Genomic DNA, 20,544 nt, shown 5'->3' on the forward strand with positions numbered 1-20,544 from the left:
AATGCTATATACGCTTTCACTGATCAAATATTAAATGCCCTGAATAACCGGACATCACCCATTGGTATTTTTTGTGATCTCTCAAAGGCCTTTGATTGTGTAAATCATGGAATTCTTTTAGACAAGCTAAATCATTATGGTTTGAGTGGAGCAGTGCACAAATGGTTTAATTCATACTTAACTGGAAGAATGCAGAAAGTTGAAATAAGTGGTTCATGTAATGTTAAAACAACAGCTGATTCCTCAAACTGGGGGGCTATCAAGTACGGGGTCCCACAGGGTTCGGTCTTAGGTCCTTTACTGTTCTTGATATATATTAATGACTTACCATTCCACACTGATGAAGATGCAAAGTTAGTTCTTTTTGCTGATGATACAAGTATAGTAATAACATTCAAAAACCAAGAACTGAGTGATGTAATTGTAAATGATGTTTTTCACAAAATTATTAAGTGGTTCTCAGCAAACGGACTCCCTTGAATGGTTCAAATGGCTCTGAGCACTATGGGACTTAACATCTGTGGTCATCAGTCCCCTAGAACTTAGAACTAATTAAACCTAACTAACCTAAGGACATCACACACATCCATGCCCGAGGCAGGATTCGAACCTGCGACCGTAGCAGCCGCGCGGTTCCTGACTGAGCGCCTAGAACCGCGAGACCACCGCGGCCGGCGACTCTCTTGAAATTTTGATAAAACACAGTATATACAGTTCCGTACAGTAAATGGCACAACTCCAGTAATAAATATGCACTTTGAACAGAAGTCTGTAGCTAAGGTAGAATTTTCAAAATTTTTATGTGTTTCCATTGATGAGAGGTTGAACTGGAAGCAACACATTGATGGTCTGCTGAAACGTCTGAGTTCAGCTACGTATGCTGTTAGGGTTATTGCAAATTTTGGTGATAAGAATCTCAGTAAATTAGCTTACTATGCCTACTTTCATTCACTGCTTTCGTATGGCATCATATTCTGGGGTAATTCATCGTTGAGTAGAGAAGTATTCATTGCTCAAAAACGTGTAATCAGAATAATTGCTGGAGCCCACCCACGGTCATCCTGCAGACATCTATTTAAGGATCTAGGGATCCTCACAGTAACCTCACAGTATATATATTCACTTATGAAATTCGTTGTTAATAATCCAACCCAGCTCAAAAGTAATAGCAGTGTGCATAGCTATAACACCAGGAGAAATGATGATCTTCACTATGCAGGGTTAAATCTGACTTTGGCACAGAAGGGGTGAATTATGCTGCCACAAAAGTCTTTAGTCACCTACCAAACAGCATCAAAAGCCTGACAGACAGCCTACTAACATTTAAAAATAAATTAAAAGAATTTCTAGATGACAACTCCTTTCACTCATTGGCTGAATTTTTAGAAATAAATTAAGGGAAAAAAAGACAACAACTTAAACATCAGGGTCATGCAATCTTTTGTGTAATGTAATATCTTGTACAGACATCTTTTATTAACCTGACACGTTCCACATCATTACGAAGTGTCGTATTCATGATCTATGGAACAAGTATTAATGTAATATAATCTAATCTAATTGGTATGTCAACATGCACAGCGCGCCACAGATATTTAATAATTTTTTCATAATGTCGTAATATACTTCTTTAAAGTTAGTAGCGCCATTAGACTGTTTTTTATTTGCAGAATTACATTTACACGATCATGATTTCGGCTTTAAAGTGCCATTATCAAATGTTTTCATGTTATATAGTGCCTAAGATGGCATACTATCGTATTTAAAATACTCTATTAGACACATTGTAGAAGGGTTAGTATTTCTGGTAAAAGTCTATAACTTTCTTTTATCACTGAGTATACCATCTTGACTTGAGTCAAAATGGTATCGATACGACGATATGCCCCCACTGCGCGGTCGTCGACTCCGACGAGCACCGTTTGGTTTGTTGCACGGCAACCGACTGTTGGCTTCTAACGAGGAAGATGCTAGCCCTTTTACTGCGTACGGCGCACACGGCGATCAAAGGTGACGACCGACTGTTCTTGGACAAAGTATATGTGGTGTCACCGCCAGAAACCACACTTCCTAGGTGGTAGCCTTTAAATCGGCCGCGGTTCGTTAGTATACGTCGGACCCGCATGTCGCCACTATCAGTGATTACAGACCGAGCGCCGCCACACGGCAGGTCTAGTCTAGAGAGACTCCCTAGCACTCGCCCCAGTTGTACAGGCGACTTTGCTAGCGATGGTTCACTGACTACATACGCTCTCATTTGCAGAGACGACAGTTTAGCATAGCCTTCAGCTACGTCATTTGCTACGACCTAGCATGGCGCCATATTCAGTTACTATGAATGTATTCTGAACAGATAATATTGTGAATCATGTACCGTCAAGAGCGACGTTCATCATTAATGGATTAAAGTTAAGTATAAAAGTAATTACGTCCGTTTTCTGAATTCTAATTCCTTGTCATGTTCCAGACCTGCGTGAGTTAGAGCGCGTGCATTTCGGTCTCCACTAGTAACACGGTGTTGGCTCTTCTGCCATGACAACAGTGTACTTTCCCACTGCCAGGTCAAACGCCGTAAACTGGATAAAGGGGATGGCGACATATTATCTGTATCGCACCGATGACAAGAACGTCATAGACTTCTGGTACGTACTGCAAGAGCAACATATCATCTTGCGGCGACACGTGAAATATAGAGCCGGCCGGGGTGGTCGAGCGGTTCTAGGCGCTACAGTCTGGAATTGGGCGACCGCTACAGTCGCAGGTTCGAATCCAGCCTCGGGCATGGATGTGTGTGATGTCCTTAGGTTAGTTAGGTTTAAGTAGTTCTAAGTTCTAGGTCACTGATGACCTTAGAAGTTAAGTCCCATAGTGCTCAGAGCCATCTGAATCATTTTTGAAATATAGAACATTACTTGGGTTCGTTATTCACGGACCCTCCGTATAGTTGGGGTGTTCCGGGGATGAGAAGTGAAATGAGGAGATAGCTCAACGTTCAGGAAGTAACGTTCAAGCCAGATGTATTCAGGGGACTGTACATAGTTTTTAAGTTAACGAGAAGGCGACCTGGATACACGCCAACAGGCCGTTGCAGGGTCCTGTTTCCTTTTCTTTCTTTTTCTAGTCCTATCCAAGTACTAGCCCAGCCCAACGGCGCTTAACTACGATGATCTGTCGGGAACCGGTGTTACCACTGCGGCAAGGCCGTTGGCGCTTTAAATCTACCAGTCTCAAAATCTACACCTCTCAGCATGTATTTCGCTGTCTCAAAGCTTGCCTCCACAACATGGTTGTTCTCATTGTCAGAAATATAGAAGATTACAAAAATGGTTCAAATGGCTCTGAGCACTATGGGACTTATCATCTGAGGTCATCAGTCCCCTAGCGGTCGCGCGGTTCCAGACTGTAGCGCCTAGAACCGCTCGGCCACCCCGGCCGGCAGAAGATTACATATATAAGCAACTGTCCGACAGGAACCATAAAAGCGCAAAGAAAGGTAGGTACACCCACCAACTTCACAAATCAGGACAACCGTCAAGAAAATAAAGAATATAAGACTTCCTGTCACATTAAAAATATGTGTCGGGTGGAGATCCCTCCTGGCAGCGCTGCTTTTCACACGAGAGTGCTCTACCGACTTTTTTTCTTTCCTGTTTCTTCTCCACCCTTCTGTCGCGGGGTGGGCGGTTATGTGTGGACGTTGCATGACATATCTCAAATTCTGACAGCGAGAACTTTACTCAGTTTTTTTAATACAGACCTGGCCAGTCCTGAAGAATTAACGCGTTGCACTATTGCGCTAATACTTTAGTAGAGGAAAGCCAACTGGACCTGCTGGCCGACTAAGCTAACAGACCAAGAGCCGTCCTCACAGCTTTACTTCCACCAATACCTTGTCTCCTACCTTACATACTTCACACAAGTTCTCCGGAAACAGTACGAGCCTATCACTCCTGGAAGAAAGAATATTTCGAAGGCATGCTTATTGTCAGCCACAGAAGTTCTCCTGCAATCTTGTACGACTGGCGCTCCTGTTGGAAAGGATATTGTGGAGACATGGCATCATGGAGGTTTGCTTTCAGAATAACTGTTGACGCTGCATTGGAGGGCATGCAGATCTGAAACTTACTGGTATACTACAAATGAACAGAGTTGGGATCTCGGACAGCGATACACCGAAATATCTATATATCGGAATCAGTTGTAACATCATATAATCAATACTTGTATATCCGACAAATAGGTAACATCGATATTTTGTGGCGATATAATAGGATAATACTGTTATTATCTATATGAAGACAGTAACTGTTCTCGAAAGAACAGATTATTGCTGTTGCCCGTGCAGCTTTTCCCTGGAATAAATGGGGCACACATTTTCAGCTGTGCACATCGAGGTATATCAACAACACCTGTCGGCAGCTGAGGGTTTCAGTTAGTCTTCATTTATACTGTCATTATCGTCGTGTAATCCATAACAGAAGCAACTTTCTTTTAATATGTAATATTTACAAAATACAAACTGAATCTACATTTTTTAACTTTGCCGTTCTCAGATATATTTTGACTGTTGTCAAATGTGTGTTTTTGTAATCTTCTTTCACTCTAAAGTAAGATTGGCCGAAATGCGAAATTTAACCGACAGAAAGAAGATGTTATGATATGCAAATGATTAGCTTTTCAGAGCATTCACACAAGGTTGGCGCCGGTGGCGACACATACAACGTGCTGACAAGAGGAAAGTTTCCATCCGATTTCTCATACACAAACAGCAGTTGACCGGCGTTGCCTGGTGAAACGTTGTTGTGGTGCCTCATGTAAGGAGGAGAAATGCGTACCATCACGTTTCCGACTTTGATAAAGGTCGGATTGTAGCCCATCGCGATTGCAGTTTATCGTATCGCGACATTGCTGCTCACGTTGGTCAAGATCCAAAGACTGTTAGCAGAATATGGAATCGGTGGGTTCAGGAGGGTAATACGGAACGCCGTGCTGGATCCCAACGGCCTCGTATCACTAGCAGTCGAGATGACAGGCATCTTATCCGCATGGCCGTAACAGATCGTGCAGCCACATCTCTATCCTTGAGTCAACGTTTGCAAGGCAACAACCACCTGCACGAACAGTTCGACGACGTTTGCAGCAGCATGGACTGTCAGCTCGGAGACCGTGGCTGCTGTTACCCTTGACGCTGCATCACAGACAGGAGCTCCTGGGATGGCGTACTCATCGACGAACCTGGGTGCACGAATGGCAAAACGGAATTTTTCGGGTGAATAAAGGTACTGTTTGCAGCATCATGCTGGTGGCATCCGTGTTAGGTGACATCGCGGTGAACGCACATTGGAAGCGTGTATTCGTCATCGCCATACTGACGTATCACCCGGCGTGATGGTATGGGGTGCCATTGGTTACGCGTCTCGGCCACCTCTTGTTCGCATTGACGGCACTTTGAACACTGGAGGTTACATTTCAGATGTTTTACGACCCGTGGCTCTACCCTTCATTCGGCCCCTTCGAAACCCTACATTTCAGCAGGATAATGCACGACCGCATAATGCAGGTCCTGTACGGGCCTTTTTGGATACAGAAAATGTTCGACTGCTGCCCTGGCCAGCACATTCTCCAGATCTCTCACCAACTGAAAACGTCTGGTCAATGTAGGCCGAGCAACTGGCTCGTCACAATCGTGTTGAAGCTGCATGGGCAGCTGTACCTGTACACGTCATCCAAGCTCTGTTTGACTCAATGGCCAGGCGTATCAAGGCCGTTATTAACACAGACCTGGCCAGAAGTGGTTGTTCTGGGTACTGATTTCTCAGGATCTATGTACCTAAATTGCGTGAAAATGTAATCACATGTCAGTTCTAGTATAATATATTTGTCCAATGCATACCCGTTCATCATCTGCATTTCTTCTTGGTGTAGCAATTTTAATGGTCAGTAGTGTAGTTTGGATCAAATGACAGCTATAATCCAAAATGCAACTTTTGTGGGAATGTACTTCGAACTACTGGTAACACCACAAATTTAAAAGTCTCAGCTTCCGAAAACTTTTGCTCAGGACGGACGATTAGCGGCTCATCTGGGAAAAGCCATTATGTTTTTATATATGGAATTTTCCCTGTGGAGTGGCAACAAAATGATTGTTCAACAGATGTCGAAGGTAAAAAAAAAAAAAGAGATAGCTATAGACATTGAAAACAAGTCTCCAGAATAAGAAATATATTTACGAATTCCACCCATGGACGGTTACACATATTCACAGTCTAGAGGGTGCTACCACAACTATGTTCCAATCTGTGTCATACTTGCGAAATGTTAATCTGTAGTAGAGACTTCAGTTCTGGCAGAGAAAGCATTTTCAAAAACTAGTTAAGTGATTTCTGCTCAAAGAAGTAAAATAACTTTTGGAACATAGTAAAATGTGAACTTTCACGGCCGGAATTGTGACAGTTAATAAAATATTCCGGGCTATTATGCCGAGGTCAAAGGGATTTCACTTTAAAACCCATCTACGGACGACGGCAGTCAACGACAGCTGCGTTCGCATATTGAAACATGTGACGTGACGCCACTGCGCGGAAGCTTGTGGAAGAGGAACTTTGCCGCAGACAGTAGCGATCCAGGGTGTTCAAAATGGTTCAAATGGCTCTGAGCACTATGGGACTTAACATCTGTGGTCATCAGTCCCCTAGAACTTAGAACTACTTAAACCTAACTAACCTAAGGACATCACACACATCCATGCCCGAGGCAGGATTCGAACCTGCGACTGTAGCGGTCGCGCGGTTCCGGACTGCGAGAACCAGGGTGTGAATCGGATATCCGACAAAGCAACGATCCCCCTTGAAAATGTCGTCTGCAGATGGGGACGAAACGTCGGGTTTTAAACAGAAATCCATTCGATCACATCATAATAGCCCGGAATATTTTATTGATTTTGGAACATAATTTTGAGCTATTTTGAATACCTGTTATCTCTGTCTGTTTTTTCATACGTTGTAGAACAACTTTTTTTTATTTTTCCCATATATTCCTGTATTTATACGTAAAATGATACACAATTAAATTTGGTTTCTCTTAACCTTTTATAAATTCATAGTACCCACTCGTACACATCAGTCATAAGATTGAATTTTAAAACTAAATTTTTGGCACCTGTATATAGATATTTTTCATTCGATTAATCGTCGGAACAGATATTTAGTACAATATCGATATGTTTCTGTTGTGTACATAGTTCCGCGTAGTCAGAGCGTACACAACTTTCCCACTAGAGCGCGCCCCGCTAAGCACAACAGCGCAGGTGCAGCGCTCTTCCGTCTCCGCACTACGAGATGGCGCTGCCATAGAGACGGACCAGATTCTGCTTCCGCCGATCCGCGTATTAATATGTAACGCAGCCAATGAGATTGCTGCTAATGTAGAAACTTTTCTCCTCGCGGATCACACTCACGCAGTGATACCTGAACGCGTGAGGTATTGTAACGAGTGTGCAGACCTCCGATTAGTCAGTCTGCATTAGTCTGCATTAGTCTATAGTCAAGTTTCAAACTGCGCCTAATAAGATTATCATATTCCTGTACATAGCCATGAAGATAAATGAAGAGACACTTTTGTGAAGTATCAGAGATATGTGGGAATAAGATTAACTACCAAGACCAAAGGAACTTCAGATTGTCAATTGTAAACAGCATCCAGAATCAAGTTACATAATGTCAATGCTTTTTATTATTTTAATAAATGTGTGTGAAAATTAATCAAGTTCTGTTTAAAGTTGGTCACCGTCAATCTGCTACTCTAAGCGTGCAAGTGGCATTTCTATCGTCTAACCTAACGGCAGAAGATAAACACGCCACGATAAGACCACGAGACATGTTGCTGACACTCGCCTACTTCGTTAGAGTGACAGGGCAAATAATCTGATGGTGTGTGTACCAAAGGTCTTACAGTACGCTCACCACAGTTTCAATATCCCATCTCTACGACTATTTGAGTATGTTGGACAGGACACGAGGCGAAATTTTGTATTGTCGTACATGCATGGCTAAAAGAGGAATGTGATGAAATTGAAGAACTGGACAGGAAGGGAAGATACGACTTACTATATAACAGAGTAAAGACTATGACATGGGAACAAAACAGAGCAGGAAGGGCTACTATGGAAATTTTGAGTAAAGACGAAGAGGTAGTGTGGAAAGATCGTGTCGATGTCCTCCAGAGATGGGAAGAATATCTAAAAGAGCTATATGACACAAACAGCAAACCAGAAACTCTGGAACTAAAATCAGACAACAGTGTAAGTGATGGCGAGAAAGGACCAACCATCATAATGGAAGAAGTAAAGTCTGCCATAGCTGCAATGAAAAATGGCAAAGCGATAGGTACAGATACGATACCGGGAGAAATATTAAAATGCTTGAACCAAGATGGAATAAGAGAAATATTGTGATTAAGTAATAAAATATATGACAGTGGTGAATGGCCTGAAGACTTTCTGACAACAATAATGATTCCATTACCGAGAAAAAAAGGAACCAAGAAATGCAGTGAGCACAGGACAATCAGCCTCATTTCACATGCAGCCAAAGTGATGTTAAGAATAATTAATAGGAGACGTGAAGAAATAATGGAGGAGAATCTTGGCGAGGAGCAGTTTGGTTTTAGACGGAATACAGGCACCAGAGATGGAATAGGGCTCCTACGAATCTAGGGAGAAAGGTTTCTTGAAAAAGGAAGAGACCTATATACGTGCTTCATCGATCTAGAACAGGCATTTGGCAATGTGGTTTGGGACAACCTGGCGACTATACTAAGAGAAAAGAGAGTGGACTGGAAAACCAGAAGACTTGTAAACTAATTATATATTAATCAAAAAGTTTCAATTAAAGTGAGAGGACTAGGAAAAGGAGTAAGACAAGGATGCTGTCTATCACCTACGCTTTTCAACCTCTACTTGGAAAACATGATTGACCAATGCTCATTAGATGACAAAGGCGTAGAAATTTGAGGAAGAAGAGTAGGGTGTTTGAGGTTTGCTGATGACATGGTCCTTCTAGCCACAGGGGAAAAAGAATTACAGGATTTGGTGGACACCATTGAAACTAACGGAAAAAAATATGGAATGAAAATTAACACAAATAAAACAAAACTATTGGCACTAGGAAGAAATAAGGAAATAAAAATTATCCTGAACGGAGAAATACTAGAACAAGTGCAACATTTTAAGTATCTTGGAAGCAGGATAGACACCGACTGGAAGTGCACCACAGAAATTAAAACAAGGATAGCAATGGCAAAAGAGGCGTTTTACAAGAAAAGGACAATTTTCTGCAGCGGTCTGGACAGAGAACTCAGGAAGAGACTCATAAAATGTCTTGTACGTTCTTCTATATGGCGCTGAAAAAAATGGTTCAAATGGCTCTGAGCACTACGGGACTTAACATTTGAGGTCATCAGTCCCCTAGAACCTAGAACTACTTAAACCTAACTAACCTAAGGACACCACACAAATCCATGCCCGAGGCAGGATTCGAACCTGCGACCGTAGCGGTCGCGCGGCGCCAGACTGTAGTGCCTAGAACCGCTCGGTCAAACCGGCCGGCTATGACGCTGAAACACGTACTATAAGGAAGAAAGACAGAGAAAGGCTGGAGGCTTTTGAGATCTGAACGTACCGGAGGATGGATAGAATAAGTTGGATGGACAGAGTAAAAAATGAAGAGGCACTGAGAAGAGTGAGAGAGGAAAAACAGTTACTAGATGTAATTAAAAGGAAATTGGATTGGGCATATATTAAGAAAGAATGACGTACTGATAAAAACAGTTTTAGAAGGTTATGTAGAATGGAAAAGGAAGCGAGGAAGAGGTTCCAGATACTGGATGACATGATGGACGGTACAACATGCAGCAGCCTTAAGAAGGAAGCAACGCATCGCAGAGAACGGAGAGGCAAAGGACCTGTTAATATAGCAGATTACTGACGATGATGACATGCAGCGTGAGAAGAGAAATCGCCTGCGAGAGATTTCTGCAAGTCTAGCACAGACACCGGTCGCAATGCAACCGAGGAGTCGGTCCGCTCGCTGGGTGCCAGTGTCCTGCCCGTGTTCTCCACGGGAGAGACTGGCTGGGTTGGGGCAACACCGACTCAAAGGAAGGCCTCGGCGCTTGCTGGTGACGTCACGTCAGCTAGGCACGCCCAACGCCAGGTCTGTTACAGGCATACTCATAATGGTGGGGTCTCCCTCTCTGACACAGGAAAATGTGAAACTGTTGGCGGTAGTTGACCAACACACATTATTCTGAGAGATTTCTGCAATCAATTAATTGTGCAGTTGATTACACTTCTTAACATATACTGTACTGCTGAACTTAAATTTCCACCTGTTTTAAGGATTGACATAGAAAAACAACTTCAAGGTCCAGCAGCAACAGAATTCGTGCTTCTTCACCTTATTTGTAAATCTGAGGAAGTTACGTTTGTACTGGGTTGCTTTTATAAGAAACTGTGAACATATTGGTGCTCTTCTTTAGGTATCTTGGTTGACTATGGGGTGAGGAGCACTAAATGTTAATGAAATATCTTGCGATTGTACACGATGGGGGAGGGGGTGGGGGACAAAAGAAGAGGCAAAAGAGGGATACTTGTTTCACCAAATGAATTTTTTTTATCTTATAAAGTTTCCCCTTTCAGTTCCTAGAGGGGAATATTTATCTTTTCTATTGTGCATTTTTAAAAGAAGTTTAAGCTCAGCAGTATTTGCAATGCATGAAGCTATTTTGTTTCCTGTTTACAATTCCTTTCGTTGAAAGCGACTGTAATCTAATGACTGGCAAGCGTTGGACATTTAAACACGTAAATTAGTTCACATTTCCGGTGAAGATGTCAAACGAAAATAAATAAATAAATAGAAGAAACGAAACTTCCTGGAAGATTAAAACTGTGTGCGCGACCGAGACTCGAACTCGGGACCTTTGCCTTTCGCGGGCAAGTGCTCTACCATCTGAGCTACCGAAGCAGGAAGTTTAATATCAGCGCACAATCCGCTGCAGAGTGAAAATCTCATTCTGTAAACATCCCCCAGGCTGTGGCTAAGCCATGTCTCCGCAATATCCTTTCTTTCGGGAGTGCTAGTTCTGCAAGGTTTGCAGGAGAGCTTCTGTAAAGTTTGGAAGGTAGGAGACAAGGTACTGGCAGAAGTGAAGCTGTGAGTACCGGGCGTGAGTCGTGCTTCGGTAGCTCAGATGATAGAGCACTTGCCCGCGAAAGGCAAAGGTCCCGAGTTCGAGTCTCGGTCGGGCACACAGTTTTAATCTGCTAGGAAGTTTCATATCAGCGCACACTCTGGTGCAGAGTGAAAATCTCATTCTAGAAGAAACGAGTTCATTGTAAGGAGGTTGGGGTAAGTTTCGATAGCAAAATGGATCAAGTAAATATAGGTACTTGAATGTAAAATTTCCGAAGCTTGCAATGGGGCAAAGCATCTTCTCATATTGATCTACGTTTGTTTCGACAGGATTCAGTAATACAGAACTATGATCTTCATTTGTAGGTTTACGATAGTAAGAAAATCTTTCATCTAAATAAAACTGCAGAATCCAAAACAATACCAAACATTTTGTCCAAAAATAAGAGATTTATAGTGGTAAGCACGCCCAGGCGTTTCTGCCTGCAACAGACCTAGCGTTCGCCGTGCCTATCTGACGTGACGTCACCAACAAGCGGCGAGGCCTTCCTTTGAGTGGGTGTTGGTTGGGGGCTGCGGCCTAACTTTGCGACCAAACACTGGCCAGGGGCGCCGCTGCTGCTGCATCCATCTGCCGGCGGGGCTCGTTAGCGCCTGCGCCCGTGTACCGCGCTGCCGCGCCGGCCGTTCCACTGGCTAAACTTCGGCACACAGTGGCGCGCCAATACTGCGCCGCCAACTCGCCTTCCGGAATACATCCGGTGCCGCCTAGCCTCGTCTCGAAATTCGTCCGCACTCCTGGCAAGACGACAGTGAAGCGTCTGATCACAAAGGTTGCACAACGTGGCTGTCCGGCAGCTCTCCGCCAACCGTGTTCGCCACACGCGCTCGGTGGCAGTATCGCATCACGCTAGGAAATTCAGAGTCGTATTGCGCCTTGCGAACCAAGATGATTACAGGTCCGGCAGGGACCGCACCAGTAGTCGCCGCCACTGACTTGCCAGTGCGAGCTGCCTCCTTAAGCCGTCGGCACACGGACCGTGCTGCCGAACGTTAACGTTGAGCGTGCCAACTCCAACGTGCTGCTGAACGCTCAGGAACGATGCGACTTGTGCATACGGTACGTGGACCCCAACGTGGTATACGCGATCGCAACGCACTCAAGCGACAGTTGAGGGATCTTTCTAGTTCGTTAATCACACTGTTTATGTGGTGTCACCGCCAGACACCACACTTGCTAGGTGGTAGCTTAAATCGGCCGCGGTCCATTTAGTACATGTCGGACCCGCGTGTCGCCACTGTGTGATCGCAGACCGAGCGCCACCACAAGGCAGGTCTCGAGATACGGAATAGCACTCGACCCCAGTTGTACGACGACTTTGCTAGCGACTACACTGACGAAGCGTTTCTCTCATTTGCCGAGAGACAGTTAGAATAGCCTTCAGCCAAGTCCATGGCTACGACCTAGAAGGCGCCATTAGCCTTACATAATTTGGTAGTTATCGTATGAAATGTCTCATCAAGAACGATGTATACAACAAGGATTAAAAGTTAAGTATTCCCAAAGCAACGTACTTTTCTTTATAGCAATTCATTGACCGTCCTGTTTCTGACTTAAAGATATTCTGCGTGAGCTTATAGCGTGCCTATCGGCCCCCCTCAAAATAACACTGTGTCGGCACTTCTGTCGAAACATCAGTTTACTCAGCGGACGCGCGTAAAATTCCCACGTTAGCTCTATTAAAATGCACATTTCTTCCATCGTCCACGAAAAGGAAAGTACCATGTCCAAGCAGTAAGGACACAGGCTTATAAAAGTTCCATTACAAACAGTGCGTTACAAAATTGGAATACTTCTCCGCACAAGATAAACATTATTTCATCATTCCCACTTTTTAGTAAAACCCCAAGGTCAGTTTTACTTGATCACTGTTCGTACCCAGTAGCAGAATTTTGCAACATGTGAATTACGAAGCGTAAAAGGAAAAGGAGCAAAATACCTTCATAGAAGTAGCGTAAGCTGTCCTTTAGATTAAGCCAATCGAACAAAGTCACCCCTCAAAAAAAGGTGAACTTGTATTTACAGAAAATCAAACATTACAGTCTATACTTATATTAAATCAATAATAAAATATCAGAACCTAATAAAAACGCGAATGTTAGAAAAAAAAAAAATTCGTGTCAGGACGCGAACCACCGCCCCAACAAAAAACCTCATTATTATACAGTGATGCTATTCATTACGCTATATGAACATCACCTTTTCTGTATCTCATCATAGTATGTTACCTCTTCCTAAAAATTTTAATCGTAAATATTACACTAACTGAAATTTAATTTGTACCAGGAACAATGCGTTTTGGGTGGATATTCAGTGTGTCGCTGCCTTCAATTAACCTACTCTCATTATACGCTAGTTACAATAATTCTTTTGCCGCGAATATGATGTTTCTCATTATTTTATTGGAACGAATTACACAGTTAACAACGGGTTCTGCAGTGATTCTCAATTTGCTGGTGCTCGGAACGGCATATATATGTATAGGCTTGAAATGAATGCCAATCGCTCCCCACGCCCGGGTTCCCGGGTTCGATTCCCGGCGGGGTCAGGGATTTTCTCTGCCTCGTGATGACTGGGTGTTGTGTGCTGTCCTTAGGTTAGTTAGGTTTAAGTAGTTCTACGCTCTAGGGGACTGATGACCATAGATGTTAAGTCCCATAGTGCTCAGACCCATTTTTTGAATGCCAATATGGCGCTTCACAACTTTATACTGAAGGGAGACGGCGTGCTTGTGACGTAGGTGGCGTTGTGCCATGTCATTGGTCAACGCTCAGATATTGCTCTGCACGTTCGGAAAGACTCCCGAGCGTGCTATTCCATGCTGTGACTTCGGAAACTCGGCACGCTCAACGCTCAACGTTCGGATGCACGGTCCGTGTGCCGACGGCTTTAGATAACAAGGAGATATTTTCCGCACTGGTTCGAGCCGTCCTTACGCTGACCTCTGCTACGCAGGTAACCCGCTATTTTTCTGTGCGTGTCCTAAGTGGAAGTTTCGGTATTCCATTCCATCGTACGAAGATGTCAGGAGCGGAAAATTGTGGGCGTTGCAATAATTAAAGGTAATTAAGCTTGAATGGACCCTATTTATTCATGTAAAGATGGCACATGGGTGCCTACGTAGGGCTGAGCAGCCCCAAGAGGGGTTGTCGTCTGTTCATCAAGAGGAGCGACTACTCGGGGCCGAGGTCTGAAGCTAAAGCCGTCGGCACACGGACCGTGCATCCGAACGTTGAGCGTTGAGCGTGCCGAGTTTCTGACGTCATAGCGTGGAATGGCACGTTCGGGAGTCTTTCCAAACGTGCAGAGCAATATCTGACATGTCAGATATTCTGAGCGTGCGTCTGAGCGTTGACCAATGAGATGGCACAACGCCACCTACGTCACACGCACGCCGTCTCCCTTCAGTACAGAATTGTGAGGCGCCATATTGGCATTCATTTCAAGCCTATATGTATATATGCCTTTTCTGAGCACCAGCAAATTGAGAATCACTGCAGAACCCGTTGTTAACCGTGTGATTCGTTCCAATAAAATAATGAGAATCATAATATTCGTGGCAAAATAATTATTGTAATTTGCGTATTATGAGAGTAGGCTATTTGAAGGCAGCGACACACTGAAGATCTACCCAAAACACATTGTTCTTGGTACAATTTGTTATGATTAAACTTCAATTAGTAACATATCTACGATTAAGGTTTTTGTTGGTTGGTTGGTTGGTTTGGGGAAGGAGACCAGACAGCATGGTCATCGGTCTCATCGGATTAGGGAAGGATGGGGAAGGAAGTCGGCCGTGCCCTTTCAGAGGAAACATCCCGGCATTTGCCTGGAGTGATTTAGGGAAATCACGGAAAACCTAAATCAGAATGGCCGGACGCGAGAGATTAAGGTTTTCTGCAGGAGCTAAGATACTATGATTAAACGTGTAGAGTATGTAATTCCTGCATTGTAGCCGGCACGGTAGCTCAGCGTGTTCGGTCAGAGAGCCAGTTAGCCTCTGTAATAAAAAAAAAAAAAAAAAAAACCTAAGTGCACGGACCAACAAACGAACTTGAAGGGATGTCATGTGACGTCCGCAACGACACAACACAGCAGTCAACAACAAACAAAATGAAAAAAAGTAGTGTAATGACTAGCGTCTCTGCACGCTGCAGAAGAGTTTGATTGGGCGACGGTTCGCGTCGTGCCACTTCCCAGTTTTTTGCCTAACATTCGCGTTTTTATTGAGTTCTGATACTTTATTATTAGTTTAATATAAGTATATACTATAATATTCGATGTTATGTAAATATAAATTCATCTTTTTTTTTTAGGGCTGACTGTTCGATTGGCTTAATCTACAGGATAGCTTGCGCTACTTGTATAAAGATATTTTGCTCCTTTTTCTTTTACGCTTCGTAATTCACATATTGCAAAGATTCTGCTACTGAGTAGGAACACTGATCAAGTAAGACTGACCTTGGGGTTTTACTAAAATGTGGGAATGATGAGATAATGTTTATCTTATGCGGAGAAGTATTTCAAATTTGTGCTGCACTGTTTGTAATGGAACTTTTATAAGCTTGTGTCCTTATTGATTGGACATGGTACTCTCCTTTTCGTGGACGATGAAGGAAATGTGCGTTTTAATAGAGCTAACGTGGGAATCTTACGCTCGCCCGTTGAGTGAACAGTGTGATTTACGAACTAGAAGCATCCCTCAACTGCCGCTGGTGTGCGTTGCGATCGCGTATACCACGTTGGGGTCCACGTACCGTATGCACAAGTCGCATCGTTCCTGAGCATTCAGCAGCACGTTGGACTTGGCACGCTCAACGTTAACGTTCGACAGCACGGTCCGTGTGCCGACGGCTTAGGAGAGCGCGGAGCTGTTTCCAAGTCGCCCTCGCCGCACCCCGGCCGCGTCCCCACGTGATCACACGACCAGTCTCTGATTGGAGGGTCGATTCCGCCAACGCGCCTTGCTAATAGCGTACCCTCGTCAGCGCAACCAACCCGTGGGACTAGAGCCTGACCGACGAGCACGTGGCAGGACTGTGCCGACCACGGTCTTCCGGCGAGCACCTTCCACCACAGTATGCCCAAGCCGTCTACGGCCGTACATTATGAATGAAAAAAATTATTTAATAAAATTTTATCGGCAGTCATCCCTCTTGCAGGGTCTCCTCCTCCCTGCACATCTTTATACTCTTAAATTTCAGCCTTCTTTTCCTCACTACCACGTCACAGTCTGAATCTATGTCCGCACATGACTTTGGATGATAGCGCTGCACTGAATAATCTTTCCATAGACGTAGTTAGGACAAACAAAAAGGAGAGTTGGTAACAACAGTCGTGGAAAGATGTACTCAGTGCAACGAATCGTTCTCGCCCCACTGTTGTTTAATACACTGGTGTGTACGTATCGTGTGATATGTCACTGCCAATTGACATACTTCGATGAAATTTCCTCCAGTATAGTACAGAAGATAATCGAAAGAATGTGCAATGAGTCGAACGGCAATAACACATTTACTCTGTAACACCCCACCCGTCACTTATCTGGTTTTGGCATGTGTTCACCCCAGCTAATTGACTAACAGATCAACAGAGAGTGAAAAACTGCCGCAATGTCGGATAACGCAAACAAAGTAATAAAGCCCTGTGACTCCTGATTGAACTGCGGTGGCAGTGTTGACATTAATTGGTTCAGAATTGATCACTTTTAATTAAAAAGCGGTGCACATTGATGTTATATTCAGCTATTGAACACCAGATGCAAATGTTGAACATAAAATTAATTAAGAAAATGACTTGGGATTTCAACTACTTGATTGAAAATAGATGCAGTCGATTAGCACAAACTTATTTTAACTCCCGACCTTCCATCATCACATTACCTGACTCTCGTATCAGGCAGTGGTAATAAATTGCGTTTACATGGAGTAAAGCGCGATAAACCAAAATTAATTCCTATCGACTGACCCAGGCGTAATGCGAAGTGCGAGAAGAATTCCCCAATACACGGCCCATGAAATCCTTGTGGAAACTTTGCCGACGTGATCCAACAAATTAATCAGTGGCCTAATTCAAACCGGAGCGGGCGCAATATCACCGAATACAGCGTGGCGGGGCGGCGTCGTTGTGAGGACGTCGGCCGGCCTCGTGGTGCTGCAAGGCTGCGCTCGTCTATTCACTCCTAGCTATCTTGCTCAGTACATAGCTGAACCAAAACTTTCTATCTAAAAGCTCAATCGTTCCATTTGCTAAGTGCTAAACTGCAGAGATGCTCACTCTCTCTCAGGCAAGCTGAGTAAAGAACGCCATGTCCGCACTCTTGGCAAGCTGGGTACGGAAGACTTCTACCGAGATTCTCCCAGTCGGCTCTTCGCCTCGGTTTCCCCTCCAGCAAAACCACTTACCCCAATTGCAGTGCAAGTCGCGTTAATTATGCGTCGCTTCCCAGCGCTGACCAATACCTGCTCTGGGAAGTGAACAAATTCCCACAAAATTTCCCTTCCTCTCAACTTCTGCTATTTAGCTTCTCCCAGACCACCCATCAAGGTTAGCGTCTGCACAAAACACCAATTTTTCCGGAATTCTGACTCCCAGGAGAGTACTTCAAATTCATTCTGTCGCTCTTCACCTGATTTACTTCAGACTCTGCGGACCGTGAATTCAGCATGAAGTTGCTATAGTCAGGAACATGTATATTCAGGCCTCTGTTGACTGCTTCACCGTCGCTTTGCGCGGCTTTCTCGCATGTTTTTACTGAAAACGGAACGACGGACATTTATCAACAGGCGTACAAGTTCTCCGTCTGCTTCCCGGTACACCAGCATGGTGTCAACCACCCACTCACTGTCACTCATCTTAAGGCAGCTGGAGGTCATGCCCTGTTACCGCTTTCTCAGAGCTTGAGCCGCCCTAAGCTGCGTATTGTCGCTTCCCTTCGCCACTCCCCAGGTGGCCACCATCAATTCTGAATACTTCCCTGGGATAAACCAGCCTCCAGTAAATCGACGCGTTTCCACAGTTTTCATGTCATGTGAATTACTTTAAAACCATCACCCAACATTAATTATTCCAATACGTCCATACTATATATACCCTCTACAAGATGCATTGTGCCTTGTTAGTAATTTTTGTTTAGACCTACTGTTCGCTCAACGTAGGTTAGGTGATCTTTAATGACTTCATGTAAGGGGCATAGTTCTTGCCATCTTACAACTCAAAGACGATAATTACGGTAAAGTCATCATGATTCATGGGGTCCCTCAGAGATAAAAAGATCTTAGTAGGGTGCGTAATCGCCTAGGATGGCAAAGAATGCCCTGCAACGCGCATCTATGTTGACCACAAAGTTGCTGGGGAGTTCTTGTGCTTAGGCGTTCCATCCTTCCACCAGCGGACACACCATTCTGTTCGCCGAATATCTTCTGATTCCAAGAGCTCCTACACCTGAGCAGTTCGATGCGATCGCGTGTAGTCGTCCATAAAAATGAATGAGATACTGTTTAAATGGCGAATACTGTTCTGGGATACGTTACGCCACTCCTGCTATATTTGGAATAGCTGTTGGCTTACGAGTCGCACGAGTCACTTCTCCTCCCATCATATTCCATACATTCCAGATCATCCGCTCTCAAAACTCCGCCATCTCTCTCCCCAAATCCACCACTGCTGGCGGCTCATCTCCAACTGTGCAACGCTACCATAGCGAATATTTCCGCAATGCCAATCAGCCACAGACTGCACACAGCAAAGTCAGTGATTTTCAAACAGAGTGCTACGTGGCGTTGCCAACATAAAAACCTAAACAGCCTACTTACAAAATAAGCGGCGACACTTTCTGCGCAACCCCCCCCCCCCCCCCCCCATCATTTTCCACCGTGGGTGGTATAACAATCATGTACGAAAGGTACTACGGAAACAAAGAAAGCTTCATCATAGGTTTAAGAGTAGTCGAATCATAGCTGATAAGGAAAAGCTGAACGAAGCGATAAAGAGCGTAAAGAGAGCAATGAGAGAAGCATTCAACGAATTCGAACATAAAACATTGGCAAACAATCTAAACAAGAACCCTAAAAAGTTTTGGTCATATGTAAAATCGGTAAGCGGATCTAAATCCCCTATTCAGTCACTCGTTGACCACGATGGCACCGAAACAGAGGACGACCGAAGAAAGGCAGAAATACTGAATTCAGTGTTCCGAAACTGTTTCACTGCGGAAAATCGTAACACGGTCCCTGACTTCAGCCGTCGCACGGACGCCAAAATGGAAAATATTGAAATAAACGATATCGGAATTGAAAAACAACTGCTATCACTTAGTAGCGGAAAAGCATCCGGACCAGACGAGATACCCTTAAGATTCTACAGTGATTATGCTAAAGAACTTGCCCCCTTTCTATCAGCAATTTATCGTAGATCGCTGGAAGAACGTCAAGTACCTAGCGACTGGAAGAAAGCGCAGGTCGTTCCCATTGTCAAGAAGGGTCATAAATCAGATGCGAATAATTATAGGCCTATTTCGCTTACGTCAATCTGTTGTAGAATAATGGAACATGTTTTGTGTTCTCGTATTATGACGTTCTTAGATAATACAAATCTCCTTCATCATAACCAACATGGATTCCGCAAACAGAGATCATGTGAAACTCAGCTCGCCCTATTTGCCCAAGAAATTCACAGTGCCGTAGACACTGGCGAGCAGATTGATGCCGTATTCCTGGACTTCAGGAAGGCATTTGATACGGTTCCGCACTTACGTTTAGTGAAAAAAATACGAGCTTACGGAATATCGGACCAGGTTTGTGATTGGATTCAGGATTTCCTAGAAGAAAGAACACAACATGTCATTCTTAACGGTTCAAAATCTGCAGATGTAGAGGTAATTTCGGGAGTACCGCAGGGAAGCGTGATAGGACCTTTATTATTTACAAAATACATAAATGACTTAGTTGACAACATCGGTAGCTCCGTGAGGCTATTTGCAGATGACACGGTTGTCTACAAGAAAGTAGCAACATCAGAAGACTCGTACGTACTCCAGGAGGACCTGCAGAGGATTAATGCATGGTGCGACAGCTGGCAGCTTTCCCTAAACGTAGATAAATGTAATATAATGCGCATACATAGGGGCAGAAACCCATTCCAGTACGATTATGCCATAGGTGGTAAATCATTGGAAGCGGTAACGACCGTAAAATACTTAGGAGTTACTATCCGGAGCGATCTGAAGTGGAATGATCACATAAAACAAATAGTGGGAAAAGCAGACGCCAGGTTGAGATTCATAGGAAGAATTCT

Source organism: Schistocerca piceifrons, chromosome 9, assembly GCF_021461385.2.
Source record: "Schistocerca piceifrons isolate TAMUIC-IGC-003096 chromosome 9, iqSchPice1.1, whole genome shotgun sequence".
NCBI lineage: Eukaryota > Metazoa > Arthropoda > Insecta > Orthoptera > Acrididae > Schistocerca > Schistocerca piceifrons.